Raw genomic sequence first — 24,110 nt, forward strand, 5'->3', positions numbered from 1 at the left:
ACAGCGTGCCAACCAGGATGGCGTGAAGGGAATGGGAAGCCTCTGCACCACACCACGTAGAGCACACCGCTGTGCTAGTGCACCAAAGCGGTACGTTCTGGTCACTCTGTAGCTGTCCTCGGCAAATGCCACGCTGCTGCTAATTGACCTAATGTAAGTTGGATGGAGCTCATCCAGACTAACATAGCAAGGGCAGGACCACACGTTCAAAATACTTTTATTTTCAGTTGTTTTACTGTAAAAAGGCATAAGAAGCCACCAGTGAACAAGCTTGAGATGAGTCTTTTTGTAACCAGTGGTACTAAATCATATAATAGATTGTGAAACTGGACTCTGAGAACACCATGTTCCATTAGAAAAATCTGAAATATGTTCCTTGTACTCATGAATCACACCAAAGTTATTTAGCTTAGACATGCTTTTCACAAACTAGCACTGCTTTTAAGATTGAAGAGAATCAGAACTGGAAGGTATAGCAGGGAAAGGAAAAAACCTGTGGCGAAAACTAATCCCCTGAATATTTCAGACAGTTTCTGGGAGAAAAAAAAAAAAAAAAAAAAGAAAAAGAAAAAGAAAAAAAAAGTTAATGACTTAAGGAATCTCAGCATATTAGGAAGAACTAATTTAATTTTCTAATAGTGCAACCTTTTGTGAGACACTCCATTAGGTAATTGAATGCATTTAATTTATTTAGTACCAACTTGGGTGACTTTGTTTTCCTATCCGAAAAGCAAATAAAACGTTCCCCAACAACAAATTGCTGCTTCTTTGTTCAACAATCAGTTTAAACTAGGATTATTTTCCAAGTGCTTAATAAGGTGCATGTTTTATGAATGTTTTACAGAAATGACAAAGCTACAATGCTGCCTGACGGTGCTGGCTGCCTTCCAGCAATGGACTGAAGACACCACGGGATCACAGATTTTGTGGAAGCTATTTTTATGTTGTAGCTTGTCACCAGGCTACAAGAGTCTCAACAACACACTACTGTAATAACCAAAATAAGCAGTAAGTTGATAATGACTTCCTACTCCCGGCACACTGGGAAGCATACTCGTACCATAGTTTAGAGAGCGATTACAGCTTTTGAAGACCAGCTGGCCCATCTGTTCCCGGTACTGCTGCTACTACCAGCAATGTGGAGTTCAGCTTGCAGGGGCTGCTCAGGCTTTTTGTGGATCCATCTACACCCAGTTGAGCCCCTGGCAGCTGCAGCAGCACCGCTGCTGCTCCAGGCTGTACAAACAGGCAAGGGGAAAACAGAGAAACCACTTAATATGCTATGAGAGCTCCTTGCACGATGGGGCACTGCGCAGGAAAGCAGTGTCCTGAGGGCAGCAGCTCCGGTTCAGAGTGTACGGAGCTGAGGGCCAAGGGAAGGGAGGAAAGGCTGAGTCGAGCCCTGTCTGTGTGCCTGCCTGCAAGGTCTTAGCCTCCTGCAGCGCGTCTGAGGCAATGCAGAGACGTGGGTGCATCTGCTGAGCAGGGATGGGACATGTCTCCACAGCCCCGGGAGCAGGTGGGCATGTCTGGAGACCCGCTATGACTGCAAATGCATTTCGGTCATCACCTGCTGCTTCTCAGGCGAGTTCTAGGGAATTTAGGCATTTCCCATTTCCCAGTGGAGGTCATTGCCTTGCATGTATTGATATACTGCATTTCCCAGTGGTTGTTCTTGGGGGCAGGAGAGGAAGTACAACAAAACTCCTTGGGCAGCCTTTCGGTATAAATGCCCCTTTAGTCCTGTTCAGTGCCCCGAGTTTTACCAAGGTCTCCATTATGAACGCCCCAGCAGTCACAGCTCCTGGTCGTGGTGAACCTCTTCAAGTCTCGTATATTGCTGACATGGTGTAAGTTCTTTTCACATGCGTGGTTTTTCTGGAAGAACTCTGCCGGTCTCATAAACTCTTTTTCTACTATCACTCTCCAATTTCCTGTAACACGTTCCTAGCTGAAGATGATTATTGCTTTATAAACCTGAGATTTTTTTCCAGATGCATTAATCAAAGTAACTGGAAAAATTGATTCTCACTGAAAATGAAATGGGATTCTGTGAAACAGGGCTTTCTGCAAAGGGGATTAAATATTCCCCAGAGAGCTCTTCTAGTTGCTTGAAATGTATTGTAGTTTAGCTCTGGAATAGTTCTGTTGATTTATGACAAAATATGGGCTAAATGCTCTATTCTCAATGGTTTTCTGCAGCAGTGGGTGCCAGTGGTGAGCAGGCTTTCGTTAGATCTGTTGAGCTTCAGAGTCAAGTATGGCAATAAATTACCTGTTCCAGGAATCCTCAGAGGCTGTCCTCATAGGGCACTGATTAGAGCAAATTTTAAAAAATTAATGAACTTTGGTATTGGTGTGTTGCTTTATCTTCAGCAGCCTGTCAAATGGGTCCTCTCTGTCAAAGAGAAACAGAAAAAAAATGTGGTACAACGTTAACCTTAAGGCATATGTGCCACTCTCAGATGGTGCTGGGAAGGAAGGCTAGGTCCATTTCCACCCAGAAGATTTAGGTGGAGATATGATGACAAAACTAGAGAATATGAGAAATAAGAATTGCTACTTGCTTCCACATTGAGCAGGGCCTGCAGAGACAGTGGGCTTGGCAGTGGTTTGAGTCCTTTAAAATTTTGAGAAGAATTATCTAGAGAAGTAACAAAGTGTCCCTTAGATAAATGCCTTCCTGCAGATTTTTTAAGCAGAGGAAGAGTTGTTGGAAAGGTAAGGGGTTGTTTAAAATGTATCTAAAAGTCACAAATGGAATATAGAAAAGTGTTAAAACCCGAAATCCACGACAGACTGTACCTCTGAGATCACGGGACACAAATGCAGCCAGGATATCAAATATCGCTGTAAATAAGTCAAGGTCCATTGTTCAGTAATAAGCTGTTTTTTAAACTTAACTTGTTAAATGAGATAACCATGTGTATTACATTTGTCTTGGGGAGAGAAGCGACAACACAGTGTATGTGTTTATCAGCAACACCTACAATGTGAATAATCTTTCTTTGAATTCCTGTCATGCTTACCTGCAGGCAGGACTTGGACTGTATGTTGGGAAAAGGATTGGTACAAATAGCTGACTCCGAGCTACTCTGAAGCTCAACAAAACAGGGTGGCTGAATTGTCCTCCCTGACTTCTTCACTTCTTCATCTCATTTGCTGGGTGTAATTGTTCAGGTTCTGCGCAATCGAACAGCAAAAATGTCAGGCATAGATTAAGCAGTGACAATTTCTTAGGCAATTTCTTTTTCCTTAATCCATGGAATTCAAGTAGTCTTGAAGCTGTAGCTCGCGGGTGGCCCAAGCTGTACGTAGGCCAGTAGGCAGACAATGGCACCCAGCTGGTTCAAGTCCCCCAGTTTTTCTCCTCAGTCACATTGTCCCTTCCTTCATCCTTCCCACCCTGTTCTTCTTTCACTTTGTGTTCCTTAGGACTGTGCTAAAACAGTTGTGTCAGTCTGGTGGCCTCCTTCAACTGCTGAGGAATGTAGACACGCACTTGAAAAAGTAAGCGTCCCCTTTTCCAGCCAAAGGCTGAGAAGGGATCCCATTTTACGTGTGAACCAGTGCTGCAGCTGTGGTACTGGTTAGTCTGAGCACTGGGGAACTGCTCCGAGGGAAGATGGGATTTCCCTCGTGTGGGCTGTAGCCCAGTTAGAGACATGACGAGGAGGCAGCTGGGTAGATGCTGGTCCCTGGATTCAGGTGCGCAGATTTATCCCCTTTGCTCAGATGGAGAGGGACTTGCCAGCTCCGCGGTGGCTGTCACAGCAGCCCCCAGCACCGAGGGGACATGGACCCTCCTCCCTGCCCCAGGCACCGCAGGCTGGGCCAGGGCAGGGTGCTGGTCGCTCCCCCCACAGCAGCTCCCTGAGCTGCCTTGGCTGGCATCCTCTGGGGAGCAGGGCAGCCCGTGTGGGGACATCCATCGCAGCAGTCACGAGGAGTTACATTTTTTGGCATTTCCCTCCTGCCCTGATGAGGCATGTTGAGAGAAAAGGGAGCAGGTAGCAGCTCTGCTTCTCAGAGATGTCAGAGGAGATAAACCAAAGGTTTTCTGTGGCTTCCTCTGGCAGACGTGAGCAATTTGTTGTACAAACTGAGGTAAAAGGAGCAGCAGCAAATTACTTTCAAAAACTTTAATTGGATTTGACTCCACTAGTACTGTTTGCACCAGAGAGATGATTCCTGCTTTGGGAAGGTTTAAGCTCCCAGGTCATTTTTGCCTACTACAGTTTGAGAAACAGAGCTCCACTGAGCATGCCTACCCTCTCTGTACCAGCTCCCTGTGTTCAGGCTCGAGTGTCTCAAATCAGTTGAATCTATATTGCCTTCAGGGTCAAAAGCACAAGTCCCTGACACCACCTACCCCGTGCTTGCTTTTCCTTGTCTGGGCAGGCAGCCTGGCTATTTCTAGAAAATGCAAGCAACATCAAGGACCAAGGGATTTGGGCCAAGCGTGAGGTCAAAGCCGACATGAGAGAGTAATTAGATTATCAGCTTCTGAAATCAGTGGCTATTAAGCATATGCAGCCCAGACATCATGGTGATCGGCACGTAGCAGTGTTGATGCTGAGGGCTTGTTAGCTGAACCAGCAGGTCTTTGCTCCCAATACAGGTGATATTTGGGAAGAGTAGATGATCTGCCTTCAGCATCTCTCCCCCCGCCGTGGCCATTAAGGGTTGCAGGGCAGCTGGAGTTGTCCTCTGGGATGGGTTTGGACCATGGGTCACAGTGCGGTGCTTTCTGTGTTAGGAGAGGGCTTATCACTGCAGAAGCATTTAGATTGTTTTAATTTGATAAAAGCTTAATCAAATTGGTATTTTAAGTGGTTTTGTTTTTATGGCCCTAGCTGTCGTGGAAACAAGGACAATTAAGAAAGAATAAACAAGATAAAAGAAAAAAGAGGTAAAATAACTGTTTTGATCAGTAACTTGGGTCTAGTGTGGGGTTGATCTGCAACTGAACTGCACACATGTTGCTGACCGGCAGAGCTGTCCCACACTGAGCGACCTGGTCAGGCTTAAATACGCTCAGTCCAGAGACATGAACTTTGTGTTGAAGTCTCCTTTCTTGTATTAAAATAAAGTATGACTTTTGTTATCATACCTCTTTTTCCTTGCTCTTAGTAAGTAAGCACTTACGCTGGCCTATGAACGTGCATGGCACTTCACCGACTGGAGCAATTGCTTCCCTGCAGTGATTGCTCAGTAGAGAGTGGGGGCAAGGGCTCCTTGTGGCAGGATTGCACAGCACGAAAGGCAGCTGGCTTTGGAGGTGCAAGTGCATAGCCTTTCTGCACTGTGTTGATTTTCCACTCTCTAGCTATTTAGCTATTATGAAACAGGGCTGGGCGGTTATTTTTGTAATTATTTACTGAAAGCAGCTAACGATATTTATGAATTTGAGCTCAGTTTTGCAAAACTTTCTACTGGGAAAAAAAGCAATATATTGTAAAAACAGTTTTAAAATGTCTTTTTTTTTTTTTTTTTCTATTTTGAAGAAAAAAAGAAGTGGTTTTGGTTTTCTAATCCTAGAAAAATATCTTTGTTTTGGTTTACCCAGAATACCTTCTCTCCTGTGTTTTCCAGTTCATTGGCCAAATACAAAAAACAGGTTCTTTCATCCTTTTCCATGGAGACAAAGAGAGTGTCTGTTCTGTCTGTCTGTCATTTTATCTAAGGAATTTCCTTTGCATTTATTCAAACTGATTGTTGTCTTTCCTCTATCTGAAGGTTTACAGTATTCTTTATCGTGAAAAAATCACCATGCTACAAAATAATATTTATGTCTCTACAGCGACGTTATTTAAAACATAATCTAGAGAAATCATCCTCAAGAAATCAAAACCGTTTGTCTATAAAGAGTGCATGTGTTTGGTGCAATCAAGGAGACATAAATAAGGGTTGCAAAGTGTCATCTCTATGGTGACAGCATTAAGGCCCTCATTCAGCATGTTTCAGAAATTTGGAGGTGTTAACACTGGCAGAAGCACTACGAGTTAAGAATTACCACTCTACAATATATTTGAAAGCATTATTCTAACAATTCTGGTGTCTTAAACACACTTGGTTAGAATATCTCAACAGTGTATCTACGGTGTAAAGGAGAGAAAATATAAGCACTATATTTTAGCTTAAAATTAGTTAAAGATCATATGATGAACAACGAGCTAAAAGCTTTATTTCTTTAATAAATTGTTCTAAAAGCTTTTTATTTCATCTTCACTAAGCAGCTTAAACTGTTTTTATTTCAATCTCTGTTGAGAGCAAGATCTGCAGATCAGAAATGAGAGTGGTGAAATTATTTGTTGATGCTTGGATATTTAAAGAAAGACTTGGAATCCATGTCCGCTATTGATTTTACATGAAGAAAATGGTTCAGATCCATTTGAGTACTAGAAAGAGCCCATTTAGAAGCACAAAGTAGACCATAAAATCTATATGCTATAAAAAGAAACCCCATTGCATACTGAGAGTTCATTTTATATCGCAGAGTTCATTTATGAACACATAGCTGATAATGGATAAAACCCCTGTTGTATTATGCTAAATCTAACCGCCCTTTGCCACACAGCAGACCAGGGGGTGAGGCAGGAGGACCTCTGGTCACCTGCGCGCAGCTCGGCTTTTGCTGGCCTGTCTCATGGCCAGAGCTGTCGAATGCGTCAGGCTGTGATAGCGCATGTTACACAGCAGCTGCTTCTGTAATTGAGAGAGACTTAACATCCCCCTTGTCTGTTACTAAAACACAGACCCTGTGTGGGTGCACAGCAGCACCTCTGGGATGTACCTACTCACATTGGACAAGTCTTTCCTAAACAACTACTGCTTCCTGAGAACACACAGCTCTGCACAAATGTACCAAAGCATCCCTTGGTACGGCACGTGAACACTTTTTTGTTAAGATGAGAGAGGATTCAGGTACACATCATTGAATTCAGAAAAGCAGTATTGCAAACCTAGTGTATTGGTACAACACACATACACATATACATGGAGGTTATGCATCTGTGTAATATATACACACACCCTTATTCATGTTTTCGCAAGTTCAGGCTCACACCAGATTTGTTTCAGCAGGAAATATTTTGTAAGTAATGGCAGGAGATGTTAGTCAATACAATAGTTCTTTCCAGGACCATATGCCTGTTCAGACTTTGCAGAGAAATGATCAACGAAGATTCAGTTTGACCTGGAAAGGTGGTGCACAGCAGGAACGCAAAAAGGGTGTCCTCAGGGATCAAAGGAGGCTTGCAGAGTGTCTGAATGCTGCCGACTTTTATCTCCCTGTATCACATTAATTCACAAAGGATCAGCCCCTAGAAACTAAAGATTTGTCAGTTTTGTCCCAGATATATTCCTTTCAGATAGATCTGTTACAGTTAGGCTTCTTATTGCCAATGGCTAGTTAGCTCAGACAAGTAGCTCCATCCCCTTACTACACTTCCACCTGCAGCTACTTTCATACTGTGGTACTGAAGATACTCCTTTGCTTGTGAATAGCTGTGAGTAGGGGAAAGCAAACAGGGAGAGGTCCTTCTCCTCCTCCGTGCCCAGGTGGGAGGGTCAAAGAGGAGTCTATCCCCCTGTCTTGCTCTTCTTCCCCTGGGGAGGGGTGGATAATCTGTTTTGTGTCTGGGAAGAGAACACCAGATCCCCATGGGGACCAAAAAGGGCAGCTGTTCAGGGATGAGAACCTGTTTTTTTCTACTTGAGGGAGCTCCCAGTCAGCTACAGATCCAAGGTTGCCCCTACAACTTTTCTTCAAAGGGCCTCAAGAAGCACAGAAGACCCCTTAAGCTCAAAAGCTGGTTTCACATGAGCAGATAAATACTAAGTCAAGGCAAATTTTATAACTGCAGAAAACTGGAACTGAAACCAGGCTCTGAAAGGTCTGTACCCACACCTGACCCTGGTCCTCTCTTGCAGGTTCTCTCCTGCTCAAATAACCTTTCACCAGCTTCCTGGGTCACGTTAAATGCTACACACTGTCCTTTGGCTCCCCACAATTATTTTTCTTTCCTTCACTTCAGGAGCTGTGCATTTGCTATTCCCAGCAATTTTCTAATCCCAGTTATGCCACAGCTTTCCAGTTCCCAAGATTTCTCATTTCTGCTTGCTTTTTCTAGCTGTCTCTGTCCTTGGGAATCTTCCTTCCCACAAAGCAGGCTCATTTGCTCCCAGGAGGCACTGATTTCCCTTCCCCTCACTGTGTTCACTTAATGAGTTGTGTCTATTTCCAACATGGTGTATAACAGATAAAAACCATGAATAGCTTACATACTTTCTCTCTTTTTGGTGTTTTTAGGAAGGGTTTATTTGGAGGGATACACGGCATTCAGTGTAGACACACTGCAGCACAATGTAAGAGCACCTTAACTATTGAAAACGCTTGTTTTAGGAAAAAAACACAGTAGTATTTTTTCATACAGCCCTAAAAAAATCGAATTCCTAGCCTATTTTGGGCTTCTAAAACTACTATGCAATAAACATAGCAAGTTAAATATACCCATATCATCACATGTGAACTTGCATGGGTGTGTATGATAAAAAAGGTGATGTATACCACATCTACATATATAAATACGAATTGTTTCAGGAATCAAGCTGTAGATCTTTTTCTTATAACCTAATGCAAATACAAATTCAACTGTAACTAGATGTGTGAACAAGAGGGTCGAAATGAGGACCTAGAACAAGTGGAAAGAGGAACAAATTCAGGTGTCTGAAGCTTTTTGCTACTTCTGCACCCCACGCCCTGCATGAGACCGAACAACATCTGCGAGCACACGCAGCCGGTGGGATTCTGGGCACGCAGGGGTTGCCAGCCCTATGGTTTGGGTCTCTCTGCAGCATTTGGGAATCGGCCAGGTGAGACCACTTGATGGCTTATGTCGGGTTAGACCTTACTCCCTCACACAGCTCCTCCCGCATCTCTGCCAGCTCTAGTCATGTGGGAGGATCACCCCACAGCCACTCAGCCCCTAAAAGCAGCTGTTGTGTTATATTAAGTAGGATGCTTTAGTCAGGTTATTTTTCAGGCAGCTTCATCCACCCGGAAGCCGGACTTCAGGCAAACTGTTACAAAAACTTTCTTGAAGCTTCTGTAAGCCTGGGCTGATGTTTTGCCTAGCATAGATTTTAATCTAACAGCTCTGTTCTCTCTTGTTCCTTCTTTAGGTCATGATTAATCTCAGCCCTAATGATAATTCAGCATGAAACTGCAAAGCAGAGCGTAGCTTTCTGCAACTCAGGTAATTTCATATATGAAGTATTCCTCACCTTACTCTGCTCTCCCCTCTGGAGATGTTCCCTGGTGGAATGGCTGAGCTCCCTCACACCCCATCCAGTCCCACCAGGGTGGTGAGGCCTGTGAGGCGATACGTATGGAGGACAGTACATAACCACAGGCAGTTAGCACTGCTGGCACCCTCTGTTGCTGGAGATGTCGCTCCTACGTAGGGGGTATGTTCAGGCTTCATTGTTCTGAAATCATGCACAGCATCTGGCCTTATAGACGGAAAAGACAGAAAAACTCATTTAAATTTTTTGCTACTAACCTATTTCAGTGTGCTTTATTTTCTTTTATCTTTCTTACAATGCAACAATTTTATATAGCTGTTCCACTTTGCAAGAACATTGTACTTGTTATACCTTTTGTTAGAGCGTGTCTCCTGGAGTGGGGGTCACGTATGGGTTTTTTCACAGAAACATTCCTTTTTCCTGCTCCAAAAATCTGGCTATTGAAGAAGTGGCATGACACGAAACAAAATTAGTCTCCTTCTTCTGGTAAAAGGCAACTTTCTGTTATTTTTGATGGAGTGCTTACCTGTTAAAGTGGTGCTTTCAGTTTTATTTATATATACGTGTTCAGGAAATGAATATGTGTTAGCCGAAGATAATATTTAAAGTGGCTTTGGTTTACTAAATTAAGTCAATGTAGGTTTTCTAATCCGGAATTAAAGTGGCTTTAATTCATTTTAATTGATTTCAATGTCAAGTTAAAATATCATTGAAGGAAAGTTACTTCAAATAACAACGCCCAGTGAGTTTAAGAGACTTTTCAGGTCAATCAGAGATGCATCTACATGGAATTTTAGTGCAGATTTACAAAAGGGTCTGAATTTATGGAATGAGATGCAGTTCCAGCTGACCAGGTGTGCCTCCAGAAGGCACTGCACCAGAACAATGAAGCGGAGCCATACTCCTGATGTCCCAAGGTCCACTGAGCCTTCAGGTGGGACATCTGGCTGGAAAGCCTCACAGCTCCCACCAGCCTGAGCACCTGAGCTCCCTTTGGCTGCAGTGCAGGATGCCGGAGGGTGGAAAGGCACAGAGCTGCCCTCACTGTTCCACTCCTGCTGAGGCTGCCCAGTGACCACCACACCACCGTGTCACAGCCAGTAAAATACAGGCAGCGGTGCTCTTTGCAAGGAGCCCTGTGCTCTTACAGTCTGTATGGATTAAATATAAATAAGTAAATCAAGTCTTTAGAAAACTGCTTTAGCAACACAGAGAGCTAGAAACCTGAGGGCTCATGATTGCAAGCAGTGTCTCTCCTCTGTGCAGACAGGGCAAGTGTCTTGTGGGAGCTCATAAATCACCAAAGTCTCTGTAGCAATCAATTTACAGTTTGAAATTAGTATTGATATTTTTATCGCCAAACCTGAAGGTTGTTAGAGTTTGGCAGCATATGATGGCAGATTCTGCCTTAATGGTTATTACAAAGCACTTGGATAATAGCTTCAAAAAAGACACCCCAAATTTAGTATGACTAAGTTGTTAAGATCACGATTGCCTGAGAGGGATAGGCTTGTTAACCGTTTCCATCCTCACCTTTGTAACTGGGACTTTATAATGATTCAGCCATCGAATATCATTTAGCCAGTCAAACCTCACACAGGTTTTCAGCTGAGGACCTGTTGTCTGTGTTTATGAAAAAAATGTAAAGCTTGCAAAATATTTCATCATTACAGTGGAAGACAGGTCTTTCTTTGAGCATCAGCCAGAGTTCCTTCTGCACCAGGCTCAGCCCTAAAGCTTTGTCACACAGAGATGATAGTGTGGGTTCAGGCCTCTGGAAAAGCCACAAGCCATGTTTTTAGTTAAAAGGACAAACCATTAGAAGCATGCTGACAAAGTCTCCTACTGGAGCAGCAGCTGATGATGCCAGACGACTTCATTGCTGGTATAGATTTAAATTAATTCCCTGCTGGTCTACTGATATTTATGCTATTGCTTTAGCTAGTAGAGCTGTATTGATCCAGACTGAGGGGGAAGGGGGGGGGGGGGGGGGCAGGGAGAAATCATCTCCAAACTATCATAGTTACCAGAAAATAAAAACAGAAACACAAAACAGGAGGGTGAGTTTTCACATGGAGCAGCTCTTGAAAATGGGTGAAGCAAAACAGAACAGAAAGGAACTCTTTTTGTGAACTACTTGGGGAGTTATTCCAGAATAGTTTCTATAATTAAATATTAATCCAACTGAATTTTCAAGTGTAGATAATGCTTGACTCCTATTCCTAGGAAAAGGATTAATTTCCAAGTCAATGTCTTCTCAGGATCCGTATTAACTGAAAATAAATCACTATGTGCAGAGACAATTGAAACAGAGATCACTCCAGCTCAAAGTCAGGTTAGCCTCTCAGTAAAGTCTGATGATTTTGTTTTGACCATGTTGCATTAACAGGGAAGGGCACCTTTTAAAACTGGATTCAGTCCTGTTCAGCATGGGGAAAAATTTTTAGTGTGGGTAGTCCATGCAGTGCTTCCTTTAACACCATATCTGCATTTCCAGCATCCTGGAATCAGCAGCTGAGCTCTGAGGAGCAGGTACTAACCGAGCCTGCTTCTCTGAGCTAATAGCTGATGCACAGTGTGGTTCCAAGGCATCTGCATGATGGGGTCCTGCTAATTTATAACATTTTTCACTGTTAATTAAAGGTGATGGGGAAATTTTCCTAAGATTGTTTCACTAATCCAGTTTACAGCACAGCCACAAAACAGTTGCATCAGCACAAGTGCAAAGGCAATGGACTGTGCCATAGGTGCAAAAATAAAAAGCGGGAACCTCTTAAATCAACTTTGCTGACACAGAAAATATAGCTTGGAACTATGTCCTGATTTTTCCATGGGGTTTATTATTTTTCAATTCCATAGTCTGAACTCTCATGTAACTGTGCATTCCCCTTTACAGAGAAGAATCTCCACTAATTATGTGTTATTGTTCTGTCTGGACTTCAGAAGAAACAATGTATATGAATAATCGGTAGGAATTGAATTGTAATTTAATAGGAAGCGAAGCGGTCTCTCAGTGCTTCCCACTGTGTGATTAACATTCTGTAAGGAACGCCTTCATGTTTGCCATACAGAAACAAAGTTTAGACTTTCCTTCTTCCCTGTAGAATAAGGGAAAGGGTAAACAAAGAAAATCAATTATAAATGTTCCATTAATAAGAATGAAGATGGAATATATCTGTCACTGGGAAAAACCCTGGCTTGATTCCCGAGGGACTGCCTCTCAACAGTTTGGCTTAGCAAAGGCGTTTGAGCAGCTATTCTTGGTCAGATAAAGAGAGGCGCTGCTGGCAGCAAACACTCTGTGGAGACTTGAGATCTCTGCAGTATGCTCCCTGGCTGGGTCCAGATGCACTGATTCTCTAGGCACGAAAGCCCTATTTATTTCATCGGGTTTTTGGAGAAAGCTGTGGGCATATTCCCAGAATGAAGAACATGGGATGAGATGATGGTAGAAATGACAATTATTTGAATAACGCTGAGAATGGTTTTCCTTTTTGTTTCACTGTTATTGCTGAAATATTAATTACAAGCTAGGGCGTTACATATTATTTATACTAATGTAAATAAATAACCATATAAATCCTAGCAGTCTTATTCCCCAGCAAGCACATATGCTAGTAGGGCATATTTAAAAGAACAGAACCAAATCATTGCTAAATACAGAACCACTGCTTGAATTTACAACACCCTTTAGGGAATTAGTGTCCTCCCACTCCCTCAACAACAACAGAAATAGTTCATCCTACTGGCCAGACTAACTTCCAGACGACAGAATGTGACCAGCTGAAGCTGGTAGTTAGGATTACTACTCGTGGTGGCTATGGTTAAGCATATTTTGTGTAAGGTTTCAGAGAATCAAGGCCAAAATTGGCCTTGTCACCCTGTGATGAACACCTTTAACCTGGCTTAAACCCCTACAAACATATAGCAAATACCATGAGCTGTGCTTGGTATTGCTCTGATTAACTTTTTTTTCAAATTAATTCCATGTGTGGGCTTTCTTTTTCTAGAGTTCCTGGTTCCAGTTAAACTGGAAAGTCCCAATCACTTTCCAGTATGAAATGGCCACAGCTGGTGTTATCTAGGAATAGCTATTTCATGAGGACTTAATGAAAAGCATAAGCAGACCCAGGACGTATGTTTACAACAGAACCTATTAATTTCCACACAAGCTGAAGGTACTCAGTGGTTTGCAGGAGTGAGCTGCTCAGAAAACAGAGCCCCAGGGCCAGGGATTCGAAATCGGTGATAAGAAGGGTTTCTATTCTGTTTTAAAACTGATAAGTCAAGCCAGACCGAGTGCTAAATATTAATTTGTGAATGAGAAATGGAGAAAAAAGGAAAAGCTTAAGCTCTGTTACAGACGATAATTTCAAACATTACTTCAAATGCAAATATGTCTCTCCAGCTTATTTTTCTTCCATTATTTTCTTTAAAAAGTGGAGGCTGATTTTCAACATCATAAACTGCTTTCCATTTTTCTTCCATTAATGTATCTCCCCTTGAAAAGCACCAAGCGGCAGTTGGTACACAGAGGTAAGTACTCATCAGGGACAAGTAGGCTTCAAGAGTTCCTGCATCTCACTACTGGATTTTGCCTTTTTCTGCCTTTAGGGAAAAGGTACCTCAGATATCTCAACCTTCTGGGTACACCCATGCAAATGGCAATCACAACGTTCACCTGCTTGGTGTAGGAACCCACCCTCTAAGAACCACCCTGATGACTCTCTAACACGGACCACCAGCGCTGGGTGGGACGTCAGGTGTCAGCTCTTGGCAGTGCCACCAGCTTCAGTCCCTCTGTGGACCTGCCCGGGGCTGCCCATGGCACTGAAGCAGCTGCTTCTTGACTGCACGGTAAAATGTTTGTGGTTTTTCCTGGTTATTTTTAACACAGATCAGTTCACTGATCTTATTTTCCATGTGGCCTCGGGGGGTGGCCTGGGGAGAGATGGTGGTGCTAAAACAAACGGTGTGAGATGGGAACAAGTGGCTGAAGGTCAAAACTGCTCCCGGCATGGGCCAGGAGGGCTGCGCCCGGAGCAGTGCTCTCACCCGACACAGGGATGTCAGTGCCTTTGGGTCCCTGGAGCATCTGCGTGCGGACCGGGGGCTCCAGCAATGAGCAGATGAAGGCTGGTGCAGAGGGACGGGCTGAGACTTTCAGTCTAACCCCCTCGGAGGCTCTGAAATTACAAACAGCCCATCAGTTGTGGCACTTGCGTAGAGTGTGGAAATTCAGACTCTTGTATGGTCATGGCTCTTCTTCAGCACTTTCCTTCTTTACATATATGTTATGAAGGCAGAGGCAGTGAGGCCCTTAGACACATGAAGTGTCATTTTGATACTGCAGTTAGATATCTTCAAAATAATATCAAAATAAAATGTATCACCTGTGCATACTCCCAAGTAGTATTTAACTCTGCTTTTATTTGCTTAGCTTTTTCTTTTAAATTTGATTAAGACCCTGAGGCTGGAAGACACTAGAAGGAATAAAAGCAAGCTTTACCCTCCTGTCACCTGCTATATAGTCATTCAAGCAGTTAATCCAGAACCTCTATGAGAATAACTGAAATGATATAGTGAAGAAGTCTTGCTTGGTCAGGTTTATCATTCACTTTATCATCTTTGCTTCCTTGAGAAGATGGTTTCTGAGTCTATATGAGAAGGTCAAACCCCTTTTGACCTTAAGGTTGCCAGCTGGTTCAGGAGATCAGCAGAAATTCTAGGACACAGCTGTGGAGGTATGTGAGTGCACTATTTTTTAAAAAATTGGATTGTGACGAGAAAGTTATATATTTTCTTGACACCAGAACCAAGAAGCTTACAGATACTATGAATAAACAGATCTCATTTTATTTTTAAGGATTTTTTTAAGGTATTTTTTAAAAATAATTAATCTTCCAATCTATAAACCACTAGAAATGGAACAGTAATCTTAGCCCTATCTGGAATATTAAGAACTTGAAACATAGATGCTTGGCTCTTTATTTTAAGAGTCATAGAATGAGTATGAATAATATGCTAATTGTGAACCAATCTGCTAACATGGACACCTGCAACAACACACTTGCTCCATTACATGCAACAAAGTCTATAAATAAGCAGGTGAATTATACTTTCCTCTTTACAAGATATCAGTGTCACTAATAGCAAGCTGTGCATTCTCGATTAGTGATTATGTTGCTGTGATTAAGTTACTTCTGGTGCTTTAAAAATAACCTTGGTTATTCCTCTTGTCTCAGAATTGCTTGGCAGAAATCATTCACAGGAGCAATGCCTGTGTCACACAATATCTTTGCAATGCTACTGGATTAAGGACAGTCAGCGAGAAGAGTCCAAAGCACTTTCCAAGATTAGTTTCTCAGGAAAAGTGCTTTTGCCAGAAAACCTACGCTCCTAAGAGAGCGTAATCCACCGTCTACTGAGAGTAACAACAATCTTACCGTGATATTAGATAAAAAGCAGGGTAGAAAAGCTCCTTGGACAGCACGCAGCACAGTAGTTGGATTGAAATGGGTTTATCCAACTTGGCATTTTTTCAAAAAATCGCTCTATTTTTTTAATAGTATTAACAACGCTGCAGAAGAGTTGAGTAGGTAAACTGACAGGCTGGTTTTGTCACTGGGTGCTATTTATACAACTTACACCATGCAGTTTTACCACTGTGTGCTCCTTCTGACAAGGAGTGGGGATGCTATTGTGATGGCTCATAGCGGAACAGGCAACTCAACGTGACCTCCAGATACTACGCCAGTGAATATGTCTGTGCTGCAGCCATATCTTGAATATTGAGTGCTGTTCTGGTTCCACGTTCTTGCCAATCTCATAAAATGATCTGCTAAAATGGGAAAAGGTACTGAAAGAGGTTGATGTGGATGTGCTTATCAACCTGTGCCATTCTGTTAATCTTAACAGCCAAATACTAGCAGTAATCTGGAATTAAAGACAATGTATTTAACTTCATTTTTTCAGGAAGTCTATATAAATTTTGTGTTCTCCCCCTCTCTCTCTTGAATGACTGAAGAGGCCATAGGAGAGAGCTGTTAAATAATGACCATTCTGAAGAAGATGAATAAGGAGCAGTTGCAACATTTCATAAGCAAAACCCTAGAATTAAATTGCTAGAAATAGATTTAAAACATCAAAGGAAACACTTTTTCATGCAGTTCATAGCTAAATTGAGTCACCTTTTGCCGCAAAGAAGTTGCAGGGCAGAAACCGTGAATGAGATTTAAGAGCAATTCTGGCAAGGATATTAGATGATAGGGATTCTTAACCTGACCTCAAACTGCGGTTTTTATGTTCCTGTGGCTTATACATAGTAGTAGTTTCTGCTATTAGGGTATGACTTGAAGAGCACATACTCGTATATTCGGTGCTACTGGAATACATATACCGTATTGTAACACAATTTATACCATCCAGATATTGTTTCTAGTACCCTGGCATTTAAGGAAGAAATAGAATATCGAAGTATACCTCTCCTTCAATTATTAGAAGATACGAGTGCACTGAAATGTATCAGTCTTTAAATCTGTACTATTAAAAATGTCATTAGTATGAATCTATATACAGACCATCACTATAATTTACAAGCAGGCCTCCAGACAGATGCAGATTCATTTAATAAAGTTACATATTTTTAGTCCATCAGGTTTATTCTGGATTCGGCTCTTTTATACTGGTGCATTTGAAATTCAAATGGAGCTGTGGCAGGATAGCATCTCTGTAACTGCTGTTCAGCAGGAGATGGCCTTGCCGGTGGCAGCAGGAGGCTTCTTCACTCAGCCCCTGGACCAGGAGCCTGTTCTCTCCTTGAACGCCACCAGGGCTTTTTCTTCAACATGCAGGTGGGGGACAACCTCTTAAGTAATGAATGAGAACTGCTGAGCAGGGCACAAGAGCTTCCAAATTGAAAAATATCAGGTTTGTGTTGCTGTCCCTGTGCACTTACCACACAATAAATAATCCCTTGTGCTTGAAAAATACTCAGATACTTGATATGAAAAACGTAAACAACAAAAGTAGGGGGGACTTTTTATTTAGGCATCAAAGTGTCCAAAGAAACAAACCTGATGGTATTATTTAACATACCTTTTTTTTTGCTGCTACTTAATCTTTCTTATCTGTGCTGCTTGTACTTCAGCTCCCGGCCGTGCTAGGCAAGGGTTCGCTGGCCAAGCGGGGGCAGGGCAGGTAGGCAGTAATGCCCTTCCTCATCCCCATGGAGCCTGCAGCCCTGCTCCACGCTGAGGCACCATCCCCACAGCTGTGCGAGGGGCTCCAAGCCTCTGGCACCATCACCCACCCAAGGGTGTCCCGGGGCTCCGTGGTGGGGGGAGAGCATGGTGGGGGCTCTCCTTGCCTGGGAAGGGCCCAGCCCCTGCTGACCCTGGGCTCCTGTGCCTGCCGCCGCAGTGGTGGCCTTTCCCCACCATGGGTGCTGAGGACTGACGCGTTGTGACACACCGTCCCCTTGGCCTGGAGAGTGTCCCTGGTGCTGGGCTGCCCCGGTCCCCGCTCCGGCGGGGGGGCAGCCCCCCGGGGTGCTCGGAGAGGCCCACGCTGGTGTCCAGGGGTGCAGTAATCTGGAGGCTGCCCCCTGGCAAGTAGGGTGATGTGCCTGTAGGGAACTGGAGGTGCAGAGACCCTGACTGTTGGGGTGTCAGCTGCCATTTGCTGCTTCAAGGGGTCTTTAGCCAAAAAGGTGGCTCCTGGGCAGCTCTTCAGTGTCCTCCACTCCATGGAAGTGGTCTAAGTGACGACATGCAGGCCTTTCTCTAGAGCTAACTTTTTCTTTGGTTCACCCAGTAATTTTGTTGTGATTTTTTGAAATTATTTTTATTTTTATTTTTTTTATGCTGGTGAAAGGTACAGAGTAAGAGAGCCCCAGACCAAAGTCTGGCTGGCGTGCCTATCAGAGCTGCCTTGATTTCTGCCGATCCTCCAGCTGCTGGTTCCATCTGTTGTCTCCTGCTTTTTCTTTCGCTTGCAAACACCTTAGGGCACAAGCCATTTCTGTGTGTGAATCCAAAGGGACCGGTATGGTGCAATATAAATCCTCAGCGCTTCAGCAATACAGACGGTATTAAAAATGCACAGCAAGAGCAGTATATTTCCAAGCACATCTGAAACAGACTTCTAATCAATGAATAATCAAGGATAGCGCAGTGTTCATTAACACTCTAGTTAAACATACGTGGCAGCCCTGATTTGTGCACTGAACCTTTTTTTATCGTCGCTTTAATAGTTTTCTTTTTCCCAACCATCCCTAAAGGGCAGTATCTGAGTGTGTGATTGGCAGTGCTTGTCTGTGCATGCTTGCTGGCAAATGCTGATCTTCTGAGTAAGAACTGAGCTGGTGGACATTGGCTCTGAATCACCAAGGGTTACTTGTTCAACAACATTTTGCTCCCAGCTCCTCCTCTTTACCCTTCAGCTGCTCCTCCCATCATGACTTGTGCCCATCTCTCCTCCTGTTCCCAGTCTGCTCTCCCATGCTCACTCCTCCTTCCTTTACTTTCCCAACAGCCGCTCCCCCAAGCTTTTCAGCTGGATTGTTTTGTGCTCTGTCACGCCAGGGTGTGAGCACACCCAGCCCCTGCTGGGCATCTCCAAGGCCTGGGGACAGCCGCCTGCTGTCATCTGCAATGGTCAGATGCAATGGCCATCTGCAGCGCTGTGCGGCTGGGAGGCAGCATGAGCAAACAGGGGCAGAGGCTGGCTTCGTCCTCAAGTCCTCACCTTCGTGGAAAAGTGTAGCCATTTAAAATACCAGTGTAGTTGAAGATGTGACGTACTTACACAAGCGGTGCTACGCTTGTTACGTGTGCTTATATAGGTATTGATTTTCATACAGGAAGGGGGATAACCTTTATTTTTCTTGTCTGTCTTTATGCTATGCAAACTTCTTCCACAACTGATAGTACACGTCTAATGATGGAAGCAGAAGACCAGCCTTCTCATTGGTATGGTTATATTTTGTACCGAAAAAGCCTAGTAAGTCACAGAGAGATAAAAGATGGGAAAACGTGACTGCTGTGTCATTGGATTATGGGTTAAATCATATGACTTCCAAATTTTCAGCAGCAACAAGACATGTAATGTCATTCAAAAGGCACTTCCAGTTGTGAGCAGCCACATGGTGGCCATCAGGGCTTCCTCAGCCCTCGCAAACGAGCTGCCTTGCTGGAGGGGTCTGTTCCTGAGGCGGAGGGAGATACCAGGCAATACTGCAGCTGTGGCACGTTCCGCTTTTTCTGCCTGCTTAGACTTGGTAGTTTGTTTTATTTTAAAACAGAGTTTCTCAAGGAACAACTGTGGTATCTGGGTGCAGCAGTCTGTGAATACAGGAGTGTATGAACTTGCTGCCAAGGTTTTTGCTGGAAGGCTGGGGAAAAAAACACCTGATGTTTTGTTTACTGGGATTTACTGGTAGCAGTGTTAATGATGCTGTTGATTTGATAAGAGGGTCATTGCAGATGGTCTGAAGATGGCAGGCCATGCTAAAGACTTTACCCTTAATATGCAATTTCTGGGCTTCCCCAGGTTTGACTCTGAGGGTTGTGCTTTGTCTGTTACTATGTAATGTGGTTTTGTTTGGGGTTTTGGGTTTTTTTTGCTATGCGAATGAATGTATTTGTCGGTACTTATGGCAGGTCTGAATTTGGTTAAAAAAAACCTGGAGGTCTCAGGAAAGCTACTATTTTATTGGAGTATTTATTGGCTTTGTTGACATCAGAATGACTTTTCTCATGCTCAAGTTAAGGTAGTGACACTGTGAAATGGATTCAAAATTAACAGCCAAATGAACGCCGGTACTAATCTTTGCATGCTGCAGATCTCTAATGCCACTCTTCCCAGTTGCCAGTCCCCCTGCTGCAGGTTGCCAGCCCTGCAGTGACTGATGGGGTGCCTGGTGAATGGTGTTTCTTCAGTCCACACTGTGGCATCTCGGTTTCAGCTGCAGATTTTGGCTTAGGATGCCAGGCTGGGCTGGGACAGCTGAGGCATGGACACATGCTCTTCTGCCATCCCTGGGTGGAGTGGGGGAGGTCAGGAAATCAAATTCTGGGATTAGTAACACGATATACCACAGCGGGAAAGTGCATCAGGGCTCATCTACTGGATCCTGAACACTTCTGAGAGCATATTCAAAGTCTTTTGCTTTGGTGTGGGCTTTTGGTGTGGTTTTTGTTTGGTTTTTTTGGGGTTTTTTTTGGTTGGTTGGGATTTTATTTTATTTTATTTTATATTTTATTTCAGTGGACTGAGCTTCTCTGTGAATTACGGTCCAGTGAACTGTGGTAGAGCTGGCCTGTTCTCCCTGGGCTCGTGAAGCAAACTGCAGGAAGACATTAGGAAGAGTATCAGAACTCTGAAGTAGATGACCTGCAGCCACATTAATTATTGATTGTGTTAGAAGTCGATGAGTTGTGCTAAATTAATCTGTGCCAAGGTAATGTGAATTAAAAGCCGCTTAAATATTTAATTCTGGACTCTTTCTGTTTGGCAGAAATTTGAATGAAAGGCTACACGTGAGTCATGACTTTTCAATAAAGACAAGCTATCAGAACAAAAGTAATATCTAAATGTAAATCATGATTTATTAGAGGAGAAACCTCTTGCATGTAAACATTTTAATGGAGGACTGGAAAGCTTTCCAGATGAAATTCTCTAAATGCAGGGTGATAGATGGAGATTTTCTTGTTATTAGTTCAATTCCTGCGTATTTTACTTTAATTAAACCTTGCTGCATTTGAGGTAGTGCATGAGGCACTGTGGGGAGAGAGAGCCTGGAAGCCTGTAGGAAGCAAAGGAGAACTCTTGGCTGAGACTCCATATGTTTGCTGCAGCAATGCACCACTGTACAGCTGGAGCACAGCTTGAGTGAAATGAATCTGTAGATGACTGGTGAGAGGAAATAAGGGGGCTAGATCTGACATTGGAGATATATATATGTGTGTGCGTATATATATCAGGCAAAAGAATTTGCTTATGGTTCTGCATGGGGGGCTTGTATTACTAGGGGAGGACTCAGGGAGCCAGAGCCCTGCATGTCAGCAGCACCAGTTAAAGTGCCTTTGACAGTGAGATAAGTCCTGTTGAATAAAAAGGTTAGCATCACTCCATCTGAAGAAGGGCCACTTAGATCTCCTCAGCATGCTGAGATTGTGCTGCATTGCCCCACAAATTTTTTTGAAGGGCTTTGTGGTATCATTAATACAGTTTTGAAGGTTGACACGCATTCTTGATTGGTTTAGGTGCTGCAGCTCCAAATAAAACCTTCCCTGGCTTCTCCCAGCTTCTCTACAGAGAAACATCCTTAATGTAAAGCAGGCCTGGTCCTGAAGTAGAAATGCATTTTATTTCAGCATTGTCGTGCATACAGGCTAGAGTTATCTTTAATGAGAAGAGAAGGCTCCTGCCCACTGCAGTTTCTTCCTTCCCTTTTGTCTCACTTCATTCCTCCATGTACCAGAGAGTGCTTTGGCAGCCGAGGGTATTTGTCTTGTTTTTTCTCACCCTTCACAAAGGCTGTCCTCTGCTTAACATGCACATTTTTTCCTTCAGAGCCATTTTCCTCCGTAGGCTCGCTGAGCTGGCCAGCTGCCAAACAGTAGGGTGAGCTGCATGAAAAAGCCTTGATCATTGACAGGCTGTCTTACAATTTCTTTCTTGTATTCAAGATGCAGATGGATGTTATTAGAAAGGTTTTTCCTTTGAGTGTGCGTGGCTTGTCCGCATGCCCGAGATTAGTGCTCAGTACTCATATAATGCTTTTCATCCTCAAAGGGGCTTTACAAGCACCAGGCCGCAGAACGCCCCTGCGAGGTAGGTGCGCACGTTTTGTTATGCGCTTTACAACAAGGAGGGACACATGTTTGTGACTTGTTCAAAGATGTATCACACAGCAAGCATTATAAAGGAAGGAAATCTTTACACTTTCCTAATGTTCTTCTTTGATGTTTTCCTGTCTAAAAAAATCTTAAGATTTCACCATGGCAACGTGTTTTTCCATACGAAAGAAGCGATTAGTGACATCAAAAATTAAAATGTATCTCAGGTTATGGTAGTACTAGATAAATATGCAGCATTTCTAAAATTTATGAGGCCAAATTTCCTACTGCACTAAGCTTCAATTAATACAGCAGAACGGGAGCCTAAGGGGATCATCAGAGACCCAAGTCTGATAGAAGATTTGGAGCGCTTGCCTCAAACCATACTTCAAAACAGAGGGGAATGATTTTAAGAGGAGTGATGAAAAATGCCTGTCTTCTCAGTTGAAAGGACAGTGCAGGATTCCCCCCCCCCCATACACCCCTTTAACTGCACGATTATAATTAAGACAGCTACAGTAACAGCAACAGCCCCAGTATGAGCTGCCTTCTCCTGAAAGCTCTTGTAATATTGCATCTTATCTTAGTGAGGGGACTGAAATAAGCCGTGGCTGTGAAAGACATCTTTATAATTACGTATTCTCCCTGAGCTTTCACTGGCATGGCTGCGTTGGCATGCTTCACCTTGCACAGGCAAGCCAAGGAAAGTTTCAAGTGGCAACCAGCATACATAATCCGGCTAGGGCCAAGCTCGCGTGAGATGTGGTTTCTCAACTAGGTTGGCAAGCCCTTGAAGGGTGTCTAATAATCGGCGTTAAGGGTCTTCGTAGCCTTGCTGAGCCTCAAGACCTGCACAGGTAGCTGGAGGATATCAGCTTGGAAAACAGTAGCCACCTTGGCCCCGTAAGGAGCAGGCAGGAGCGCCGGGATGGTGAGGCGCTCGTCCTGAGCAAGCCGGCGGGGGCTGGCTGGGGGGGGCGGTAAGCACACGGATTCACTTGGTAGACATACACCCACTTTATGCTTTTTGGGTAAATAGATTGAGAATAGCCATCTAGCTCAAGTCATGAGGAGGGGCAAGCTAGATAGGCTAACGCAAGTGTTTATTTTAATTCTGTTCCATCTTCCCTATTTTGACTAAGCTTTGTTTCCTTTAAGATTATTTTTTTTTCACTGAGTAGATAAACACATAGTTATGTCCAGTGAAAAAAGGTGCTCTGCAGCATCTCAGGAAAGATACTGGGAATTAGTTACTGAACTCTCTGGTGGAGCGGAGAGGACCGCACGCCCACACTGCATACCGTTAGGGTAAAGGAGTGGAATGGTATAAACTAGTTGTGCTTTTTTTAACTCCAAAAAGGGGTCCTTACTTGTTTTCCAGAATAATTCTACATTTGGATCTTATCTCCTTCTTACTACTCTGGGAAAGGTATCTGGCCCCACAAATTACTCTGGAGAAAAGGGAAATGTAAGTTCTTTTCTGGTTTTCTGACCACTATACGGTGTTTCAAATGAACTTAGGTAAATGTTGGACAGATATAGTGTGGGAAATTACAGTTGGAACAAGCTACCACATTTTTATGGAGTCCACATCCACAGCCTTGAATGTCAGCTACCCTATTTCACTTTATGATCTTGTAAGTGAGTATGTATAGGCCAATTAGGCATTTTCAGTTGCCTTCAAAAGGGTTGCATTTAATCTTAAATAAGTGGGGCAAAGAGATACTCCACAAGGGCTATGAAGTACCTGTGTGTGTTTTATGACAAAATGTACGTATGCTGATTGCAAAACCATGAGATGTTTAATATTTCAGAGCTATGTAATGATTTGGATATGTTCAGTACTTTTAGTCCTCTTTAAAAACGACAAAACCAAAGATTTGAAAACACTGCGGAATGGGTTCAGTCCACCGGTGTACCAGGATTTTTTTTTTTTCAGATTCCCTTGCATCTTATCCA

General features: G+C 43.4%; 1 long non-coding RNA gene across 5 annotated transcripts in view; it reads left to right on the forward strand.

Annotated features, from left to right (window-relative positions):
- LOC308068670 overlaps positions 1-24,110 on the forward strand; it is a 29,096-nt gene continuing 4,986 nt past the window's right edge. Inside the window, exons 1-4 of one of the 5 annotated variants that reach the window (XR_013930057.1) lie at positions 7-8,877; positions 9,187-9,260; positions 20,578-20,770; positions 23,533-23,619. This is a non-coding gene — a long non-coding RNA (uncharacterized lncRNA). Of the gene's footprint in view, positions 8,878-9,186; positions 9,261-20,577; positions 20,771-23,532; positions 23,620-24,110 lie in introns of all 5 variants that reach the window. The other 4 variants (XR_013930056.1, XR_013930058.1, XR_013930060.1 and 1 more) reach the window with 4 other exon arrangements.

Source organism: Falco punctatus (assembly GCF_963210335.1).
Source record: "Falco punctatus genome assembly, chromosome: 1".
NCBI lineage: Eukaryota > Metazoa > Chordata > Aves > Falconiformes > Falconidae > Falco > Falco punctatus.